Source organism: Lagenorhynchus albirostris, chromosome 1 (assembly GCF_949774975.1).
Source record: "Lagenorhynchus albirostris chromosome 1, mLagAlb1.1, whole genome shotgun sequence".
Taxonomy (NCBI): domain Eukaryota; kingdom Metazoa; phylum Chordata; class Mammalia; order Artiodactyla; family Delphinidae; genus Lagenorhynchus; species Lagenorhynchus albirostris.
In genome coordinates this window covers 156,598,076-156,621,715 of record NC_083095.1, presented here as the reverse complement: position 1 = coordinate 156,621,715, position 23,640 = coordinate 156,598,076, and the positions used below count along the sequence as shown (strand labels likewise).

General features: G+C 37.3%; 2 pseudogenes; one reads left to right on the top strand and one right to left on the bottom strand.

Moving 5' to 3' along the window:
• Nucleotides 1-293: 293 nt before the first annotated feature.
• Nucleotides 294-1,858, bottom strand: LOC132528680 (eIF-2-alpha kinase GCN2-like; annotated as a pseudogene).
• Nucleotides 1,859-13,380: 11,522 nt separating this feature from the next.
• Nucleotides 13,381-13,730, top strand: LOC132532317 (small ribosomal subunit protein eS26-like; annotated as a pseudogene).
• Nucleotides 13,731-23,640: the final 9,910 nt, after the last annotated feature.

The window sequence follows — 23,640 nt, the reverse complement described above, 5'->3', positions numbered from 1 at the left end:
GCTAGATCATATGGTAGTTCTATTTTAATTTTTTGAGGAACCTCAAAAACTGTTTTCCACTGTGGCTGTAGCAGTTTACATTCCCATCATGTGTGCATAAGAGTTCCCTTTTTTAAATATGAAAGCATTTATTGTGTTCAGAAAGATAAATTTATAATATATTACACATGAAAAACTTACAACTTACTTTGTAGGACAGCCTCTTAGAATGTAAAGTTAATTTTAAATTACAATGAATGTACAACACTATATAGTATAAGCTCCTGTCTTTTTGAACAGTGTAATGATCATTCTTGAGAATTAAAATAAGTTTCTGTAGTATTCATTGCTGTAGCTATACAGGAATAGCACAGACACCTTTTTTTCAACTTTGATGTTATAAATTTCATCACAGACTAATTTGAGGTATCTTTATTTTGACAAGCATGACAGCAGCTACTTCACAGTTGTGTTAAATGCCTGTTCATCAGCATCCCACTCTAATGATAAAAACTGTAAGATTGTTTCTTTGGGTAGATCCACAGCCAAAATTTCAATTTCACTGCTTTTCTGATGTAAGTTGGCAAGGCAGGTACGAAGTGTTTTTATCTGAGTTTCATACCATCCCCTAGTGTTGGCTGACAGCTTCCCTGGGACTATCACACTCACAATATGAACAAATGTTGCTTCATGGATTTCAACAAACTTGAAGCATGTGAAAATGACCCCTTCAGATTTTGTACTGCAAGATTTTCAGAAATTTCTCTGATAGTCCTTTTGTAATTGAGCAGGACCCAAGGGGCCTTCCTGTGATACCTGCCCCCCACGTCCTCCACTTGCCTCTTGTCTGTAGAAAAACTTTAGCCAAAGAATTAATTTAATCAGAGAAGTGAGAAAAATGCAGAAGCAAAGAAAAGCAGTCAAATAAGACAAAATAATAATAGTTTAGTCATTAAACAAAGTCAAGGACCTCTAGTTCCTCCTCAAGGGCTATAGCTAATATTCTGAGCCATGTACTTTGAGCTGTTTTGCAGATACAGAAACCCCAACCAGGTGGAAGAAGTTAACTGCAATGATGACAAGACTGTAGCCATGACATAAACTGCTCCATCTTACACAATTCCAAGAACTGGCCTCAAGGAAATGGGAACAAACAGACCCTGGAACTGAAGGTTAACTGTACTTAAAACAGTCAAGATGACACTGATCAGACCACCACATGACCAAATTCAAGTTGATTGTCAGAGTTGACTGTGCTGTTCTGCATGTAGCCCACTCCCTCCACTTATAACTCCTGAAACTTCCCTTTAAAATCTCATGCCCCTTGATTGGCAGTTGGGAGTTGGTTCTTTGGGACATGAGTCCACCTTCTTCCCAGGATTGCTGGCCTCCTAAATAAAGCAACCTTTCCTTTCTACCAATACTTGTCTCTTGAGTATTGGCTTTCAAGCACCAAGCAGCCAAATCTAAGTTTAGTAACACTTTCATCACTGACTTTAGTTCTCAGTTTCTGCCCAACATGGACCACGAGATTGGACTCCAGCACTCATTTCTCTGTTAGCCATTCCTTCTCAAAAGATTTAACCTTGACATGGCTTCCTTCTTTATCTGAGACAAGGGTCACATAGGTGAGTTCATCATGTCTGCAGTACTCCTGTAATTCCTCTTGGGATTGTGACAAGTCATACATGATTTCTGCTGTGATTCTTGCTGACCAGAGTTTCTGGGCTCGGTTGATGGCCCTGGTCATGGACAACTGGCCAGCACTTACAACAAGGAGGTCACAAGAGCTTATTATAGCAGGTTCTTCCAGGTTGAGGACAGAAGATTCCCTTTTCTCCACATCCTTGCCAACACCTATTATCACTTGCCTTTTCATTAATAGTCCTCCTAAGTGGTGTGAGGTAATATTGCAGTTTTTTTTTTTTTTTTTTTTTTTTTTTTTATGGTACGCGGGCCTCTCACTGTTGTGGCCTCTCCCGTCGTGGAGCACAGGCTCCAGATGCAAAGGCTCAGCGGCCATGGCTCATGGGCCCAGCTGCTCCGCACCATGTGGGATCTTCCCAGACCAGGGTACGAACCCATGTCCCCTGCATCGGCAGGCAGACTCTCAACCACTGCGCCACCAGGGAAGCCCAATATTGCAGTTTTGATTTGCATTTCTCTGATGATTAGTGATGTTAAGCCCCGTTTTATGTGCCTGTTAGCCATTCGTATGTCTTCTCTGGAAAAACTCTATTCCAATCTTTTGCCCATATTTTAATTGGGTTGTTTGTAAGTTTTTTGCTATTAAGTTGTACGAGTTCCTTGTATATTTTGGATATTAATCTCGCAACAGTTATGTAGTTTGAAATATGTTCTCCCATTCCACAGGTTGCGTTTTCATTTTGTTGATGGTTTCCTTTGCTGAGCAGAAACTTTTTCCCCACATTTGGTTCACTGGTATAATAGTAGCAGAAATACTACTGTCAAGTTTATAACAACTCTAAGTTGAAAGGTATGAAACAAAAAATGAATATATAGAATAAACAGATTATAGAATTATCCATGGGAGAAAAACCTTCTGTGATAAATGACTTCTGACCTTTTAAAAAATATTTATTTATTTATTTATTTGGCTGTGTGGGGTCTTAGTTGCAACACAGGGGATCTTCATTGCTGTGTGTGGGATCTTCATCATGGTGTGCAGGATGTTTAGTTGCAGCATGTGGAATCTTTAGTTGCAATATGCGAACTCTTAGTTGTGGCATGTGGGATCTAGTTCCCTGACCAGGGATCGAACCTGGGCCCCCTGCTTTGGGAGCACAGAGTCTTAGCCACTGGACCACCAGAGAAGTCCCGACTTCTGACTTTTTAGCAGTATTCAGTTGGGAGTTCCAGGAACTGAAATATTTTGTCTTAAGTTACAGTAGTTTTCTGTATAAGACTTAGCTTTGTTTTCCTAGAAACTTGATGATAATTTTTCAGAGACACATAACCAACAAATGATTCTCTGCCTCATTTAAAAATTGCATTCATTATTTACCAAAAAAGGAGAAAAATATAATAAATTTTAGAAATATTTATTTCAAATGTATTAATAAAATAGGTCTTTGACACTGCAACTTTTAGTTTCCTGGAAAATTCACTATGTGGAATGGCTTATTCTCTGACAGGGGCACAGTACAAGATTTTTAGTTTTATATAATCCCACTTGTTATTTTTGCTTTTGTTGCCTTTGCTCTTGGTGTCAAATCCAGAAAATCATTGCCAAGACCAATGTCAAGGAGCTTAGTCTTTATATTTCTTCTAGAAGTTTTACAGTTTCAGGTCTTATGTTTATGTCTTTAATCCATTTTGAGTTGATTTTTTTGTATGGTGTAAGATAAGAGTGCAATTTCATTCTTTTGCATATGACAATCCAGTTTTCCTAACACCATTTATTAAAAAGACTGTCCTATTGAGATGATCATGTGATTTTTATCCTTCATTTTGTTAATGTAGTGTATTGTATTATTGACTGATTTGCAGTTGTTGAACCATCCTGTATCCCTGGAATAAATCCCATTTGATCATGTTGAATAATTGTTTTCATGTACTATTGAATAGAATTCACTAATATATTGTTGAGAATTTTTGCATCTATGTTCATTAATGATATGACTTGTAATATTCTTTTCTTGTAGTGTTCTTGTCTGGCTTTGGTATCAGGGTAATGTTACCCTTGTAAAATAAATTTGGAAGTGGTTTTTTGAATTTTATTTTATTTTTTTATACTGCAGGTTGGAAGTGTTTTCTTGTCTTCTTTTTTGGGAGAGTTTGAGAAGGACTGGTATTAGTTCTTCTTTAAATGTTTAGCAGAATTCAACAGTGAAGCTGTCTGGTCTTGGAATTTTCTTTGTTGGGAGGTTTTTTTTATTACTGATTCAGTCTCCTTTACTAGCAATTGGTCTGTTCATATTATCTATTTTTTCATAATTTAGTCTTGGTTGGTTGTATATTTCTAGTAATTTCTCAATTTCTTCCAGGTTGTCCAATCTGTTGGTGTATAATTATTCATAGTAGTTTCTTAGGATCCTTTGTATTTGTGTAGTATCAGTTGTAATGTCTTCTCTTTAATTTCTAATTTTATTTGAGTCTTCTTTTCTTGGTAAGTCTAGCTAAAGGTTTGTCTATTTTGTCTTTTCAAAAAACTGCTCTTAGTTTCATTGATCTTTTCTCTTTTCTTTCTTTTTAGTCTGTATTTCATTTATTTCTGCTCTGATCTTTGTTATTTCCCTTCTTAACTTTGTTCTTCTTCTTCTAGTTGCTTAAGGTGTAAAATAAAGTTGCTTGTTGGAGATATTTCTTTTTTCCTTAATATAGGTATTTATAGCTATAAACTTCTTTCTTAGAACTGCCTTTTCTTTGTCCCATAATTGTTATATTGTTTATATATTTGTTATAACAATTTTATTAGAAACTGTTGTATTTTGGGGACTTCCCAGGTGGTCCAGTGGCTAAGACTCCGTGCACCCAGTGCAGGGGGCCCGGGTTTGAACCCTCGTCAGGGAACTAATCCCACATGCTGCAACTAAGAGTTTGCATGCCACAACTAAGACTTGGCATGCTGCAACTAAGAGTTCACATGCCGCAACTAAAGATCCCGCATGCCACAGCTAAGACCCAGTGCAACCAAATAAATAAATTAAACAACAACAACAACTAATGAAGGCATAAGGAATCTAGATTACAAGAGAAAAGTATGCTCTTGACAAACTGGGAGAAGTTTAATTTAACATTTTCGCAATCTCTTAAATATCTATGACCTCTTCTAACAAAAAACATCAGTAAGCTTTATGAGCCTTCAAAGGTCTCTTCATTACAGATGCAGGCCATTTTTAACTGCTGCCATGCAGGTTCAAATAGGCAAAACAATTTTGGAAAAAAAAAGGGAAAAAACAAAACAAAACATGTTTCAGTTGAAAACTTTAGGACCTAAAGGAGACAAAAGTATTTGCACTAAAACACAGCCAGAACGGAGAGAAAAAAACACTTATTGCAAAGGAATTGATATTGAATATTTAAAGATTTTATGAAGAAGAATTTGTACTTGGGCCAGAAGATTGCATTTCTTTTCCAATTGCTGCTAGATAAACTAGGGATGTGTGTTTTCATTACAAAAGAACTCCTTGAATTAAAAAAGTACTCAAAAAATAAATTAATTAATAAATTAAAAAGTACTCAAATCAGTTTACTTAAATAGAAAATTCCCATAAGTGCTTGTGTTTGTGTATGGGTATGGGTATATTCTTATATGTGAATAAAAGTGTTGAGAGAAGGCAAACTTAAATGAAAGTCTGCAGAGTTGTTGATACATGCTCTAGCCTACATCACTTCATCTCTAGAAAAGCTTCAACAGCAAAGCAAAAATCACAGAGCCACAGTTGCTGACTGGCTTAAGAAGAAGTGGGAAAACAAAGTAACAAAGTAAAAAAATAGAAATCAGCTACTTGAACCTGGAGGGAAGTCAAGAATAACTAAATACGTACAGAAAGAAAGAAAGAAAAACTGTATTTTCTGGGTGAAAAACAAAAAGGGAAAGATGAAATTAGACTTCTAATCCTTTCTCCCTTAATAGAGAAAAATAAAAGAAGATGTAATCCTTTCAACTTCCTCTGGAAATTGGTGAGTTCCTTATACATAAATATATTATTAATTATCTCTATTATATTGATATAGTTAGTATGGTATGTATTGGATTGAACATATACTCCCTTTAGCTAAAGAAATTCATTCCACTCACCCAGTATCTCTGGGAAAATCATCATATGGCAGCAGGGGAAACTTACTGGAGTACTTCTTTACTAGAATTGGTACTATCGGAATTTTAACTATTCCAGCTACTAATTTTCCAAAATAATTTTTGACTACTCCCTCTGTCTAATTTTGTAGAAGTGTATTGTCTTGAGAGAGATTTAATTCAGACTTAGTTTCTTCTTCCAGGACATGATTAACAGACCTTTAGGTATACAAACCTCCATTTGAAGAGAAGGCCATCCTCCTAACTGCTTTAAGTATAACAGACCAAGTTGAAAATTCATTCCCCACAACCTAGGTTATCTCCACCCTTGGCTTGAGTGGGGCTGACTCCTCCCCCAAGTTCTCCTCCCCCAAGTTCTCCCCCAAGTTCTCCTCCCCCAAGGGGCTGACTCCTCCCCCAAGACTTTTGATGCTGGAACTCCAGGGACCCCGCAGAAACCACACACCTTTCCCCTGCCCATATCCCTCATCGGCCCCCGACTGTTCAGAGAATATACTCATGTCTACTGAAGAGTTCAGGGAAGGCCACTAACTGGGCAAAGAGACTTCAGGCAAATACCTTTTTTGTGAGTAATATATGAAACACAAAATTCAGAGTCAGCTGGCCTCACTGATTATTAATCTCCTGATGTAGATTATTCATATAAACTAGTTGGTCTGATTTTCCTGGAGATGTTATAGGAATGGAACGACATAAAGGCTTGTGGACATGTCCTTACATTCTTCTCTTCTTTCAAAAGATAGAAAGAGGAAATGAAGTAAGAAAGACAGGCTTGGGGGTTCCCTGGTGGCACAGTGGTTGAGAATCCGCCTGCCAATGCAGGGGACACGGGTCCGAGCCCTGGTCCGGGAAGATCCCACATGCCACGGAGCAGCTAAGCCCGTGCGCCACAACTACTGAGCCAGTGTTGTAGAGCCCACAAGCCACAACTACTGAGCCCACGTGCCTAGTGCCCGTGCTCCATAACAAGAGACGCCACCGCAATGAGAAGCCCATGCACCACAACGAAGAGTAGCCCCCGCTCGCCACAACTTGAGAAAAGCCCGCGCACAGCAACGAAGACCCAATACAGCCAAGAATAAATAAATTAATTAAATCCATAAAAAAAAAAAAGACAGGCTTATGCTATGAGAGCTGCTCCTATGTCTGTGCATTTTTTAAAATCTTTTATCAGCTTTATTGAGACATAATTGATATATAACATTGTGTAAGTTTCAGATGTACAGCGTGTTGATTTGATAAACGTATATTGTGAAATGATATATATGCCACCATAGTGTGAGCTAACATCTCTATCACCTCACATACTTATCATTTCTTTTTTGTGGTGAGAACATTTAAGATCTACTCTTAGCAACTTTCAAGTATATAATACAGCATTGTTAATTATAATCACCATGCTGTACATTAGATCCCCCAAACTTTTTCATCTTATAACTGAAAGTTTGACCCACATCTCCCCATTTCCTTCACCCCCAGCCCCTGTTAACTGCCATTCTACTCTCTGTTTCTATCAGTTTGGCTTTTTTAGATTCCACAGATAAGTGATATCATACAGTATTTGTGTTTCTCTGTCTGCCTTATCAATATTTCACTTAGCATAATGTCCTCCAGGTTCATCCATGTTGTCACAAATGGCAGAATTTACTTCTTTCTCATGGCTGGATAATATTTGATTGTATATATATCACATCTTTTTTATTGAAGTAGAGCTGATTTATAATATTATATTAGTTTCAGGTGTAGAGCATAGTGGCTCAGTATTTTTGATGTCTGTGCATTTTTGATAAAGAAATCTGAGTCCCATAGGAATATAGGGTGTTTGTAAGGGTGAGCCACCAGTTCTATAAATGTGCCACCTAACAAACTATTTTGGCTGCATGGCTTGCCAGGGGGTATATTCATTCAAAACCAAAACAGGCATAGCTAATCCACTCTCCCAGCAACCACACAGCAGGCTGCAGTGACTACGGGGCCATTATTCCCTCCAGCCAGGCATAAAAATAGAGGCTGAGTATCCAAGGAGGTTTGTTTAATGGTTACAATCAGAGCCCATGTAACCAAGACCCACAGGGAATCAAAAGAGGGAATTCTTTACACTATGCCGAGATAGTGCCTTCTGAGAGAGAAAATTCCTAATGTACTATCAATACTTGGAGAGATTTTGTTCACTAGTCTTTGGTGAATCCATCGTTGAGTTCACGTCCAGGGTTAAGCAGATCTGCTAAACAATTCTTTAATGGTGATTACTTTCAAATGAAGGACTTGAAATTTAACTTTACCCAATTTTATCAACATGCAAGGTAAACATTTATTTTCTTCTAAAACACATTATTTAACAAGAATATATTTAAGTAGAGAAAAGCTTTCTAATTCTCTTTGGTAAACGTTGCACCTTGTGTGAAATGACTGCCAAGTGCAGAGCTGAAGGGAATCTCTGCCTGCCTGTTCAGATCTGGGGAGGGGGCTCACTGGCCCTACAGAGGATCTAAGCCATACGCTCAATAAAAGGATTGTAACCTATCACAATCGTACAAAAGGAATGAAGGCAAACTTCTGATGAGGATGAACGAAGTAGGTAACTGCCAGTCATGAGTTAACTGTAAAAGGCAGCTACTTCTTTGATCTCTTCTGAAAAAGAAATAAGAAAAACTTCTTTATCAGAATAGAGGAAGTTCAAATAAGGGAATTTATTTCTATTTCCCGTTGTTACATTGTCTGAATTTTAGAAAATATTCCCTGGAATAAAAGAAAATATTTATGTATTTCATAAGCACTGGAATTTTTAGCACTCGTGCTTTCCTTTGTAGGAACGGCATCAGTGAAATATTCTTTGACTGATATAGGGCCGTGTGTGCTGGATGGGAGAAGTGCTTTACGTTTCTGAACTTAGTAAAAAATACTACATAAGTCTTATATTAGTTTTGATACTGCATCAGGCATGCTCTTCTAACTTGTTTCTAAGTATTCTAAGTTCAGTTATTAGAATTATTATTTTATAGAAGAATCTTATTTTCTTTTTAAACATATAGAATTATGTATCTTCATACATCAGATTTAAAAATTTTTGTAATGATGTGTACTAACTCCATTTTGTAAATGAGTGCTAAGACCAATTTTTTTTTTTTTAAATATTTATTTATTTGGTTGCACTGGGTCTTAGTTGAGGCAGGCAGGCTCCTTAGTTGCAGACCACCAGTTCCTTAGTTGCGGCATGCATGTGGGATCTAGTTCCCTTCCCAGGGATAGAACCTGGGCCCCCTGCCTTGGGAGCACAGAGTCTTAACCACTGTACCACCAGGGAAATCCTTATTCTTTTTTTCACTGAAAATGATTGAAATTCTGCATTCTTCAGGGAAGGAAACAAGCACTAAAATATTTTACTGACTTTAATGATCATGTAAAATCGGGATTGCACTGTTTTTAAAGTACTTTAAAAATACTTCCCATGAAACTATTATATAGATTTGAAACTTTGATACTTTAAAAAAATTACCAATAAATAAATTACCTTGGTAAAAATTAACAACACTAATATGTACAAAATAGATAACTAATGAGAACCTGCTATGTAGCACAGAGAACTCTACCTCACGTCACTGTACAGTAGAAACTAACACAACATTGTAAAACAACTATACCCCAATTAAAAAAAAAGATTTACATGCATATCAAAGGAAAAAAAAGATTGAGACATGAATCTCATATCTGAACATGGGTTTCATTTTGTATGATCTCTTCAGAGCTGGATGAGGACAAGATTGCCGACACCATGAAGAAAGCCCTCCCTACCGTGGGCTGGGATTGGCATGTCTGTTCTTGGTGGACTTTCCCTTCGTCCATGGGAATATTGTGATGAGTGTTACTCACCTGGGAAATGAGGTCTGAAGGAAGGATTAGAGCAGGGCGATCATTCTATAAAACCCAGGTTTAGGTGGGAAAATGCAGAGGGAACAGTAACGAATGTAGAACCAGATAACTGTCTCACTCCTGGACAAATTCTGTAGCGTTTACATCTATAGCACAATTATGAGGCCATTTATAAGGTACAATGTCTTATAAAAGTGGAATTATACATGTGAGTTATCTTAGCTACAATACAGAAAAGATGAACAAGAAGATAGTTTAAAGAAAAAATATTTTTCTCCTCTCTTATTTTACATGAAGGATAAAACATGAAATTCTATTAATTTTCTTACTTAGGTTTTAATAAGCATTTTGGGTACTTTCTAAGATTGAGGTCAAGAAAACCTGATGAGTAGGGTGGTCTGAGTAAGCCTTCCTAGAAGCAGTGTCCAGATGGACTCTGGTTGCCATTGTGTACTGGGCACAGCATGGAATCATGTGCACATCTTCTTTGACCCAGTAAATCTCCTTGGACATTCACACACCCTCTCTGCACACCCCTGCACACCCCCGCTTAGACAAGCCCTTCAAAGGACCCCCCTCTCCCTGGCATCCCAGATATTGTCCTAAATGAAAATAGCTAGCAAAGAGAATGAGATCAAAACAATGACTTAAATGACTTATTAAATTTCAGGCTTGTTTTGACAAAATTATATATTAATTTTCTAAACATTCTAAACAATTCATCCTTCAGAAATTTTAATACCTTTTGTAAACTTTCAAAATGTAACTATAAATTCTAGGACACCTTTTTGCTTTCTCATTAATCTCTCACCAAGACCATAGCATACTTTGTAGGTTGAGACATGGAGTGGTAGAAATTGTTGAAGTAATAAATATAGTGGTTAAGAATTTAAAAGGAAGAGTATTGTACAGAATCTCTTTCCCATGTATTCCATTAAGCACTTTTATTCATGAAATATATCTGCTTAACATAAAATTATATTAAGTCCTGTTTAGTGTCTACCAAAAATCACTTTTCCAGCTCCCTCTATTAACAAATGAACAATGATTTCATTGTTGTTCCCATGGATGTTCTATAACAGAACTGTGCTGAATTGTGGCCATTGATATCCCAAAGGCCATGATATACACTGTTCAAAAAAAGTCCAGCAAATAGAAAAAATAGAAATACAAGCGAGTTTTCTCATTTAAGAGTATACTTCAGGGCTTCCCTGGTGGTGCAGTGGTTGAGAGTCTGCCTGCCGATGCAGGGAACAAGGGTTCGTGCCCTGGTCCGGGAAGATCCTACATGCCGCCGAGCGGCTGGGCCTGTGAGCCATGGCCGCTGATCCTGCGCGTCCGGAGCCTGTGCTCCGCAACGGGAGAGGCCACAACAGTGAGTATACTTCAACCGCTGGTAAAAGACTAAGTTAAAATGAATAAATTGTGCAACTATTAAAAAGAATTAGTTGTATCTAAATTTTTTTTAAATGAGTAAATTAAAAACACGTTGTATTTTTTTTTCCCTATCTGCAGCAATGTCCAGAGACAAGGAAATTCCATGATGTCAGCAGTTGAAAGATGACACATTACTGATTTGAAATGTCACTGCAAAGAAGTAAATGAATAATTCAGAATGAAAGTAAACCCTAAAAATTGGAGAGGAATTCCCTTATTAACTGTGGTTCCAGCTAAATAGCCTAGTTATTTCAGTGAGAAATAAAATTTATAAGTATTAATAATGAAATACCATTTTGTCTATTTTTCATATTTTAAATGAACAAATCTTTATTAAGCACTTACTATTTACCTAATAATTCTAAAAGCTGCTGTTTATTGGGTACCTAGTATGTGTCAGTACGTATGTACTGACAAGTTAAATGTACAAGTTATCCACACAGTTATATCATACAAGGGGTATGTACCTTAGCCCAGTATACACAATAACATGACATTTGGGTATTGAATTACAATTTGAATTACAATTCTCCAGGTTAGTGAGTAAAGTGAAACTCAGATATTGTTTTCTCAAAATCTGTCTAAGCTCAAAATGGCATTCTCATCTTTTCTGTGGTTGATAATATTCAGAGTTTTACAGACTAAAACCCAGTTTTTGCCACTAAAGACTTTTTTAAAAAATATTTATTTATTTGGTTGCACTGGGTCTTAGTTGCGGCAGGTGGGCTCCTTAGTTGCAGCATGCGAACTCTTAGTAGCGGCATGTGTGTGAGATGTAGTTCCCTGACCAGGGATCGAACCTAGGCCTCCTGCATTGAGAGCACAGTCTTATCCACTGCACCACCAGGGAAGTCCACCACTAAAGATTTTTTTTTTTTTTAAAGATTTTTAATAAACTTATGAATACAGTTTCTGGTTCTGCATGTAAGGAGCTTGGAAGTTACTACTCCATCCTAACAACAAGTAAATGTTGAACAAACTGCAAAATCAACAACTCTTCTTGGATCTATAAGGGGAGGACACAGGGCATGATACTCAACTCTAGCCCATTCTAGCTATCCTGTTCCAACTAAAAGAGAAGAGAAAAAAACTAAAAAACACTTGTGCAGTTCACAGACCAGAGGCATAGACCCACTAAAAAACTGAGACCTAATCGTAGACGTAACACACACCTCCCCACCAGAACATTAAAAGCCTATTTATAGCAATTCCTTTCGCTCAGTACATCATGTTTGGCTATCAAGAAAAAATTACAATCCTCCTAAAAGGCAAAAAAAAAGCACCCCCAAACAAAAAAAGCCCCACAATTTGGAGAGACAGAACAAGCATCAGTACCTGGCATGGCAGGGATATTGGAATTATCTGACCAGCAGTTTGAAACAATTATCACTAATATGCCAAGTGCTCTAATGAATAAAGTAGACAGCATGAAAGAACAGATGGGAAGTGTAAGCAGAGAGATAAAAGCCCTAAGAAAGAACTAAAAAGAAATGCTAGAGATCAAAAGTACTGTAACAGAAATGAAGAATGCCTTTGATCAGTTTATTGGTAGACTGGACCTGGCTGTGGAAAGAATCTCTAATCTTGAGGATACATCAATAGAAACCTCTAAAACTGAAAAGCAAAGAGACCAAAGACTGAAAAAAAAACCACCCCAAAACAGAACAGGATGTCCAAGGACAGTGAGACAACTACAAAAGGCATAACATATGCATAATGGGGTTACCAGAAGGAAAAGAAAGAGGGAAAGGAACAGAAGAAATATTTGAAACAATGATGACTGAGAATTCCCCCAAATTGATGTCAGACAGAATACTACGGACTCATGAAGCTCAGAGAACACCAAGCAGGATAAATGCCAAAAAAATTACACCTAGGCATATCGTTTTCAAATATAGAAAATCAACGATAAAAGAAGAAAGAAGAAAGAGGGGAAAAAACACCTTATCTATAGACGAGCAAAGGAAAGATTTACATCATTTAAATTTAAACCATTACATGGTTTAAATTTAAACCATTACATGGTTTCTCCTCAGAAATCATGCAAGCAAGAAGAGAGTGGAGTGAAATATTTAAAGGGCTGAGAGAAAACCCCCACCAACCTAGAATTATGTACCCTTTCAAATTACCATTCAAAAGTGAAGGAGAAATAAAACCTCTCTCAGACAGACAAAAATTGAGGGATTTTGTTGCCAGTAGACCTGCCTTGCAAGACATGTTTAAAGAAAGTTCCTTAGAGAGAAAGAAAATGATAAAAGTCGTTAGATCTACATCAAGAAAGGAAGAGGTTCTCTTGCCTCCTCACTTCCAAGATGACCAAGGAAAGAAGGAACAATGGTTGTGCCAAAAAGGGCTGTGGCCACGAGCAGCCTATTCTGTGCACCAGCTGTGCCTGATGCGTGCCCAAGGACAAGGCCATTAAGAAGTTCGACGTCTGGAACATAGTAGAGGGTGAAGCCATCAGGGACATTTCCAAAGCAAGTGTTTTCCATGCCTGTGTGCTTCCCAAGCTGTATGTGAAACGACATTACTGTGTGAGTTGTGCCATTCACAGTAAGATAGGAATAGTTCTCCTTCTTGGGAAGCCTGGAAGGACCAAACACCTTCACCCAGATTTAGACCTGCGGGAGCTGCCCCACAACCTCCACCAAAGCCCCTGTAAGGAGTTAGTTCCTTAGAGACTGAAGAAATACTGTTCTCCGAAAAGACAATAACCTGGAAGTTAGACTTAAAAAAAGAAAAAAAGCTAGAAAAATGGTACTGATGAACCTATTTGCAGGGCAGGAAAAGAGACGCAGACATAAAGAATGGACTTGTGGACACAGTGCGGGAAAGGGAGGGTGGGACCAATTGAGACAGTAGCATTGACACATATACACTATCATGTGTAAAACAGATAGCTAGTGGGAAGCTGCTGTATAGCACAGGGAGATCAGCTCAGTGTTCTGTGATGACCTAGAGGGGTGGGATGGAGTTGGGGTGGGAGGGAAGCTCAAGAGGGAGGGGATATATGTATACATATAGCTGATTCACTTTATTCTACAACAGAAACTGACACATTATACTCCAATTAAAAAAAAGAAAGCGCATCAGAGAAGGAATAAAAGAAAGTAAAATTATAAGTTTTATTTTTCTTTTCTCAACTGATCAAACAGATAAACAGTTCATTCAAAATATTAACAGTAACGTATATTTGACTACGTATGCTTAGGTGTAGATTTTATATATATACATATAGATATATAGATATGTTTATATATGCTTATATATAAGTGAAATGAATGAAAGCAATGAGGAAGGGATAGGAGAGAGGAATTAGGATTATTTTGTTATTATAAGGTATTCACATTACCTGTAAAGTGGTATAGTGTTATTTGAAAGTAGAGTTGGATTAGTTATAAGTGTATATTGTAAAATTTATGGCAACCACAATAAAAAGTTAAAAAGCAATTGGCAAACTATGTAGACTCAAATCTGAACCAAAGTTTTTAGCATGAGATAAGATATGCTACAGAATCACACACAAAGATGAATGTGATTTTATAAAAGTAGCAATAATAAAAATATTTCAATTCAAATTATAATTTAAAACCCTGCCATCCAGGCTAAATTTTTAATGCGTTGATAAAAGGGTTAACATTAAAAGAACCTAGGGACTTCCCTGGCAGTCCAGTGGTTAAGACTTCATGCTTCCACTGCAGGGAACCCTGGGTTCGATCCCTGGTCAGGGAACTAGATCCCACATGCATGCCACAACTAAGAGTCACATGCCACAACTAAGGAGCCTGCCTGCCACAACTAAGACCAAAAAATAAAATTAAAAAGTTAGAAAAAGGGGCTTCCCTGGTGGCGCAGTGGTTGAGAGTCCGCCTGACGATGCAGGGGACGCGGGTTCGTGCCCCGGTCCGGGAAGATCCCACATGCTGCGGAGCGGCTGGGCCCGTGAGCCATGGCTGCTGAGCCTGCGTGTCCGGAGCCTGTGCTCCGCAACGGGAGAGGCCGCAGCGGTGAGAGGCCCGCATACCGCAAAAAAAAAAAATTAATTAATAAAAAGTTAGAAAAAATAAAATAGTAATGTCTAAAGTAAAAAAAGAAAAAAAAATCGCTAAAAAAGAAAATAAATAAAAGAACCTAAGAATTGTAACTCTCACACCTGATGAGTTCTTCTCTTTCGCTGGCATTATCAACCTAATCTTGCCAGAGCAGAACCTAAGCATTCTAGACTTCTTAAAGGAAGTGAAAAAGGCAATAACCAAGGTGAGCCCAACTGTGAATTCTATGGTCCTAAGCAGTAGATGATCAAAGGGAAAGTTCTCCTTTTTCACTTTGGGTGACTCATTTGAATACAGTATTTTGGGTTTCTTTTCCTTTGTTTGTTTTAGAGTTTTTCACATATCTGAAATCCTTTGTTCAATGAATGTGCATCTTCTATTTTAAAAATTTAATTTCTTATGTGACTTCTCTGGTGGTCCAGTGGTTAAGACTCTGCGCTTCTACTGCACGGGGCACAGGTTCGATCCCTGTTCAGGGAACTAAGATCCTGCGTGCTGCGTGGCCAAAAAAGAAAAAAAATTAAAAATTTAATTTCTTATTCTGATGGCCGAATAGAAATTTTAATGCAAGGCAGAGAGATTTTGTGTGTGTGTGTGATATTATAGGTAAGTTCTTTTTAAAAATGTGTTTCTGGGGCTTCCCTGGTGGCGCAGTGGTTGAGAGTCCGCCTGCCGATGCAGGGGACGCGGGTTCGTGCCCCGGTCCGGGAGGATCCCACATGCGGCGGAGCGGCTGGGCCCGTGAGCCATGGCTGCTGAGCCTGCGCGTCTGGAGCCTGTGCTCCGCAATGGGAGAGGCCACAACACTGAGAGGCCCACGTACCGCAAAAAAAAAAAAAAAAAAAAAAAAAATGTGTTTCTAACCGAGGAATACATTTGAAATGATATCAAGAATAGCCCAGACTTCAGATTCTGTCAGTAGGTAATCCTGGATGCAAGTGTGAGTTCAGTCTTGCCAGCTCTGAGCGTAGGAAAGATATTTTATTTTTCTCAATCTCAGTTTCCTCATGAGTAAAATGTGAGTAACGAAGTTATCAGTTGTTAAGGATGAAATGAGCTAGTGTGGTAAAGGGCATTTCACTCCCTACAACATAGAGCTCAGAATATTTTAGTTTTTTGAATAAAGGTCTTTATTGTATAAGGGATTTCACAATCGAAGTTACACTTACAGATAAGATAAACTTTGTAACTGTAACTCCTCACTATCACATGGAAAGTTTCTTACTTTTATAATCTGTCTGAGCTCAACATCATTATAATTTTCAATGTAAAATATTGAACTGACTTTTAAAAACTGAGTTGGAGGGAAAACGTACATGAAACGCCATGAGCACTTTCTTCTAATTGGATTCCAGCTTATTCTATTGGATTACCATTTTCCTAAAGAACACACTTAAGTCTGGCTTAACTCTTATTTTTAAAAATTATTTATTTATTTGGTTGTGGCAGACGGGCTCCTTAGTTGAGGCAGGCAGGGTCCTTAGTTGCAGCTTGCCGGCTCCTTAGTTGAGACATGCATGTGGGATCTAGTTCCCTGACCAGGGATTGAACCCGGGCCTCCTGCCTTGGGAGCTCAGAGTCTTAACCACTGTGCCACCAGGGAAGTCCCTTAACCCTTATTTTTATTTTTCAAAAATCCCACTTCAAAAATCTGAAGACTAATGTTATTAGGTTGAACAATATAAACGTGTCAATACTCAATTCCTTTGACCTAGAAAAATATTTTATTTTCACAACTATTTTTTTATAACTGCAAAATGAATACAGGATCAAGAAAATAAAAATATAAAAAAGAAAAAGTAAACCACATATAATTTTACTTGCCAGAGATTAATATATTTAGCAATTTATCATATTTCCTTCTTGTCTTTTTTCAATTAATATATTTTTTATATGGTTGTGATCATTTTCTCCAATGAATATCATAGTTTTTCACTTAATATGGAAAAATAATCTTTATCAACAACTTCTTTAATGATTACATAAATCATATCTATGAATAAATCACAACTTATTTACCCACGCTGCTATTGTGTGTGTGCACATGCACGTGCACGCGTGAGAACTTGCTGACATAATACGCCACTTACGTAAAGGATTCCAAAATGTGTTTAACATATAACAACTAAGCACCTCTCTAACAGAAACTCTTAGTTAAATGTTAACTAGAAATAAATACATATGCATTTAAAACAGATGGCAACTGTTTATTTCAGTTATAGGCTTACCTAGAATGGAGGCATACACTAAGACAGTTTTATAATTAGCATTCAGTACATTAGCAACTATGTAAGAAACTCTGTACTTATCCCTTGATATTCTAATCTGTAGATTCACTTAGTTTCTCTTTCAGCAACTTTCCTTTAAAAAAATACGATTACTAATAAAAACCAAAAATGTGCTGAGTTTCACTTTTTCTTTGACTTTCTTTGCCCATATCCTGGAGGAGTTTTCAAAATGGCAATAAGAAAAGAGAAATGAGTACAAATAAGAAATGACAATTCACCGTTGAATGGCATGTGTGTGAAAGTTAACCCAGGCCTTCACCATGAAGAGGGAGGCAGAAAAAGCCTCGATTGCAAGAGGTGGCCTTTTGGACAGACTTGCGTCAGAAACAGAAAGAAATGCATTGGTTTTTGCGTGCAGCTGTCGAGGAAGCAGAACTTCCTGTGTTTGAAATTCTGTCTGCAGTTAAATAAAAAGAAAAAAAAAAAGGAAGTATGTAGTGCTCTCTGCAGCTTTTCTCCAACTTTACCTAAATACTGCATATGAGCAAAAGAGACCATCAAACTGCAGATGTAGAGACAATGAACAAATGATTCAGGAAATATTTCCGGAATGTAATAATTTTTAAGAAAGTATAATTTGGTGCTACAGTTATTTACTTTCATTTTACTGTTCATCTAGATTTTTAATTCCTACACATTTCCCCTGGGAGATCTAAAATGTCTCATACATTTTTCTTCTGCTTTTTAAGGGATTTATCAAGCTGGGCAATTCAGTGAGATAGTTTCCTTCAAATGCTAGAGAGAAGGTAAGAACAGAGAAGGACATTTTATATTTCACTGCTAACAGAAGACAATTTTCTCATGAACTATTTATTTAGAATTATCTCTAGTGTCCCTGTCCCCTAAGGCTTTAAAAAATTTCTCTCAACTCTATTGGTATTACAAACCCAAAACATGCATAAAGATAACATCACTTTTAATTTTATGTCAATTATCCACATCTGAAAGAAAGCTCCTCTAAATATCAAAAAATGGAGGATCCTTCAGAACAAGATACAATTAATTCCAAAGTCTACGATAAAAAATACTCTGACATTTTCTTTTATTATTGATTAATTTAAAAATTGAAGTATAATTAATTTACAATGTTGTGTTAGTTTCTGGTGTACAAAGTGATTCAGTTATACATAAATACATATATATTATTTTTCATATTATTTTTTGTTATAGTTCATTACAAGGTATTGAATACAGTTCCCTGTACTATACAGTAGGGCCTCGTTGTTTATCTATTTTATACACAGAAGCTCGCATCTGCCAATCACAAACTCTTAATTTTTCCCTCCCCCCAGCCCCCTCTTTCCCCTTTGGTAACCATAAGTTTGTTTTCTATGTCTGTGAGTCTGTTTCTGTTTTGTAAATAAGTTCGTTTGAATCATATTTTAGATTCCATAAAGTGATATCATATGATATTTGTCTTTGTCTGACATATCATTTCATATGATAATCTCTAGGTCCATCCATGTTGCTGCAAATGGTATTATTTCATGCTTTTTTATGGCTGAGATGTGATATATATATCACGTTTAGGTTGCTTCCATGTCTTGGCTATTGTAAATAGTGCTGCTATGAACATTAGGGTGCATGTATGTTTTTGAATTAGGGTTTCCTATGGATAGATGCCCTAGGAGTGGGATTGCTGGATCATATGATAACTCTATTTTTAGTTTTTTGAGGAACCTCCATACTGTTCTCCATACAATGGAATGGGGGAACCAATTTACATTCCCACCAACAGTGTGGGAGGGTTCCTTTTTCTACACACCCTCTCCAGCATTTATTATTTGTAGACCTTTTAGTGATGGCCATTCTGACCAGTGTGATGTGATACCTCATTGTAGTTTTGATTTGCATTTCTCTGATAATTAGCAAAGTTGAGCATCTTTTCACATGCTTATTGGCCATCTGTATGTGTTCTTTGGAGAAATGTCTATTTAGGTCTTCTGCCCATTTTTTGCTTGAGTTGTTTGGGTTTTTTGTTATTGAATTGTATGAACTGTTTGTGTATTTTGGAAATTAAACCCTTGTCGGTCTCATCTTTTGAGAATACTTCCTCCCAGTCCATAGGTTGTCTTTTTGTTTTGTTTATGGTTTCATTTGCTGTGCAAAAGGTTTTAAGTTTGATTAGGTCCCATTTGTTTATTTTTGCTATTATTTCTTTTGCCTTGGGAGACTGACCTAAGATAACATCGATATGATTTATGTCAGAGAATGTTTTGCCTATATGCTCTTCTAGGAACTTTATGGTGTCATGTCTTTTTTTTTTAGTATTTTTAAAAATTATTTATTCTTTTGGCTGTGTTGGGTCTTCGTTACTGCACGCAGGCTTTCTCTAGTTGCGGCAAGAGGGGGCTACTCTTTGTTGCGGTATGTGGGCTTCTCATTGCGGTGGCTTCTTTTGTTGCTGAGCACGGGCTCTAGGCACGTAGGCGTCAATAGTTGTGGCTCGCGGGCTGTAGAACACAGGCTCAGTAGTTGTGGTGCACGGGCTTAGTTTCTCCGTGGCATATGGGATCTTCCCAGACCACGGATCGAACCTGTGTCCCCTGCGTTGGCAGGCAGATTCTTATCCATTGCGCCACCAGGGAAGCCCTATGGTGTCATGTCTTATATTTAAGTCTTTAAGCCATTTTGAGTTTATTTTTGGGTATGGTGTGAGGGAGTGTTCTAACTTCATTGATTTACATGTGGCTGTCCAACTTTCCCAACACCACTTGCTGAAGAGACTGTCTTTTCTCCATTGTATATTCTTGCCTCCTTTGTTGAAGATTAATTGACCATAGGTGTGTGGATTTATTTCTGGGCTCTACATTCTGTTCCATTCATCCATGTGTCTGTTTTTGTGCCAATACCATGCTGTTTTGATTACTGTAGCTTTGTAGTAGTGTCTGATGACTGGGAGGGTTATGCCTCCAGCTTTGCTCTTTTTCCTCAGGATTGCTTTGGCAGTTCTGGGTTTTTTGTGGTTCCATATAGACTTTAGGATTATTTGTTCTAGTTCTGTGAAAACTGTCAGTGGTAATTTGATAGGGATAGCATTAAATCTGTAGATTGCTTTGGGTAGTATAGCCATTTTAACAGTGTTAATTCTTCCAGTCTAAGAGCATGGGATATATCTTTCCATTTCTTTGAATCACCTTCAATTTCCTTTACCAATATTTTATAGTTTTCAGCATATAAGTCTTTCACCTCCTTGGTCAGGTTTATTCCTAAGTTGTTTTTTTCTTTTTTTGATGTTCTTTTAAAAGGGATTTTTTAAAAAAAATTCCCTTTCTGATATTTCATTGTTAGTGTAAAGAAATTTAACAGATTTCTGTATGTTAACATTGTATCCTGCTACCTTGCTGAATTTGTTTATCAGTTCTAGTAGTTTTTGTGTGGAGTCTTTAGGGTTTTGTATATATAGTATCATGTCATCTGCATACAATGACAATTTTACCTCTTCCCTTCAAATTTGGATACCTTTTATTTCTCTTACTTGTCTAACTGCTGTGTCGAGGACTTCCAGTACTGTGTTGAATAGATCTGACATTTTATTAAATATGAATCTGTGTGGGAAGGGACATAAATACCCAATAACAACTATCATGAAGCTGAAGGAAGGGAATAAAAAAGAATATATTAAATACTATACACCACAGTACTGGATTTTAAAGAAACTCAGAATAGTTCCCAAAGGTTCTCATTTGTTGGGTGGCAATGAGAGAAAAGAATTTATGTAAAATGTAGCATTGAAAAGGGCCTTCTGTTCACAGTTCCATGTGATCAGATTTGTTCATCTGCCGTCACTGAGAGTGTAGACCTTAGTAATAATGGGTAATGCAGGTGTCTCTTATTTTAATGTAAACTCACTATAAGAAATTCTTAATAAGATGATGGTGTAGAATGTGACTAAATTTTGTCCTCCTTAAAAAAGTGACAATGTTGAAAATTATCTCTGACAAAAGGTTGGAGGATGATTATAAAAATGCAGATGTGCATTTCCTGGTATTTTCTATGGTTAGATAAAGAAGTAGGAGAGAGGCCTCTACCTGGAGTTAACAGGTGTGGTGGTGTCTGTTCAGAGGCCAGGAATCATTTAACACTCTGCCAAAAACAATCAGAAGGGGGAAAATGAAAGTAAGGAAACCAGGGGTAAAGAGAATAAGGGCGCATGAGGAGAAAGAACATCTGATAAACAAACTTTCACAAGGGTCCATAGAACAGTAGAGACGAAAGGAACTCTGGGAACAGGTGTGAGGGTAGCACTTTGGAGATCGTAGAACTTTGGTGCCAATGGGAACCTGAAAAGGCAGTGAGTAAACCTCCCTCATTTACAAAGGAGAAAACCGATGCCTGGAGAGGTTGCTGTGACCACTACCTACATATATTCACATTCATTTTTATTAGCTTCAATTGCCCAACAGTTATACTTTTTTGGCTTTTTATATAAATTTTTGCATGTGAGCTATGGATAGAGTGCAGGCACAAAATCTCCATCTACACTGACTAAAGAAATCAATGGAAAATAAGATTCTAAACAACTTAATTTTATTAGTTTTCTGAAAACATATATTATTTCAAGTAAGGGATACATAGTGTTGTGGGAATAACCAGTCTCTTAGGCTAGTATTATTAGTAATTTTTTCCTAATTATGGAAAAAAGATTTTTAAAATGAAGATATCTGTAACCCAGAGAAATGTTCACTGTTAACATTTCCTTCCACAGTATTTCCTTTTAATATCTCACAAAATTGAAATCATATGCATCTGTGATTTAATATTCCTTTCCAGTTAACAGTTTCTAATGCTGGATTTTTATCTTATTTCAACTTTATTTTATTGGTATCACAAAAAACATTGTAATGAATCTCATTCATTAATTCATCAAATAGTTTTGAGTGCCAAATATTTTTGAGTTACAAATATTTGGAAAAAGTGTCTAACCCTAAGTGGTTACAAACCTCACTACCAACTTCCTGCCTCCTCTTCCCCCCCAGTTTCATTCCAGGCCTGACCCTGGGTGGCGAAGTTCAGGTCTCCTATGCCAGATCTGTTTCTAAAAATGTTAAAAAAGGAGAAAAAGTGATTTGGAAAACTGTGTTATCTCTGAACAAAGCCATGCTTGCAATCCGTTCATCTTGCTGTAGATTAATGTTTCTTATTTGGAGTGTTAGCCACTTGATATTGACTTTCTGTCTATATAAATTCTTGCTGTGCCAATCCTAATGTCCTCCAAGGTACGCAGATGCCTCAGGCTAACTAGGGATCTCGTGCATGAAAATGCAAAGGAGAAAAGCGTGTTAATATGCTTCAAAAATATCACCCCAGGCATATATACCTGCCTGTTTCTCTCTCTCTCTCTCTCTCTCTCTCTCTCTCTCTCTCTCACACACACACACACACACACACACACACACACACACACACACACACACACACACACACACACACACACACACACACTCTCTCACTCATGCTTGCATGGCCAGAGAGAACATTACTTGGCTCCTCTCAGGGCTTGGGAGACCTGCATTTACAATATCCTTTATCCCACAGCCCTGAGCTATTAACCTAAGTATAACATGATTTAATTAACATGTAATGTTGATTAACATGCATTAAGAAGGACTACAATACTTGAGTGACAGAGCCACTGGTATTATGTTATTTAAAAGCAAAACGCTAGTACCTTGATAGTACCCTCTCAAGTGCAACGAGACCACCGATTTTTCCGTGCCACTTTTGCATTTACCATAATCATTCGTTGTCTGGGTATGCTATGGAGAGCAAATCAGCTCGTTAGTCCATAAACTCTAAGGTAAATATATCATTTCAATAATCTTGTCTTATGGAGAAAAATAGAGAGCGCCAACTTAGACTGGGGGCTCAGTTTTTGGAAAAAGTGACAATTGAATAGACACCTGAAGAATGAGTAGGATTATCCCCAAGGAGACAGGGGAAGGATGTTCCAGAAGGAGGGGACAAACTTTGTACTGTTCTGATATGGGACAAAGGTTAGTGAGGCAGGAATGAAACGTAGAATGAGGTTAAAATTAGGAAGTAGGTAGGGGCCAGGCAAAGCTGGGCCTTGTGAGCCAAAGAACAGGGTTTGATTTATTCAAGATGCTGCAGAAAATCATTGACGTTTTTTAAGCTGGGAAGAACAATTTGTGCATACATTCTTGCTTGTCTTTCAGAAGATATATTTAGGATAGATTTCTAAATGCGGATGCCTGGGCTTAAAGATATA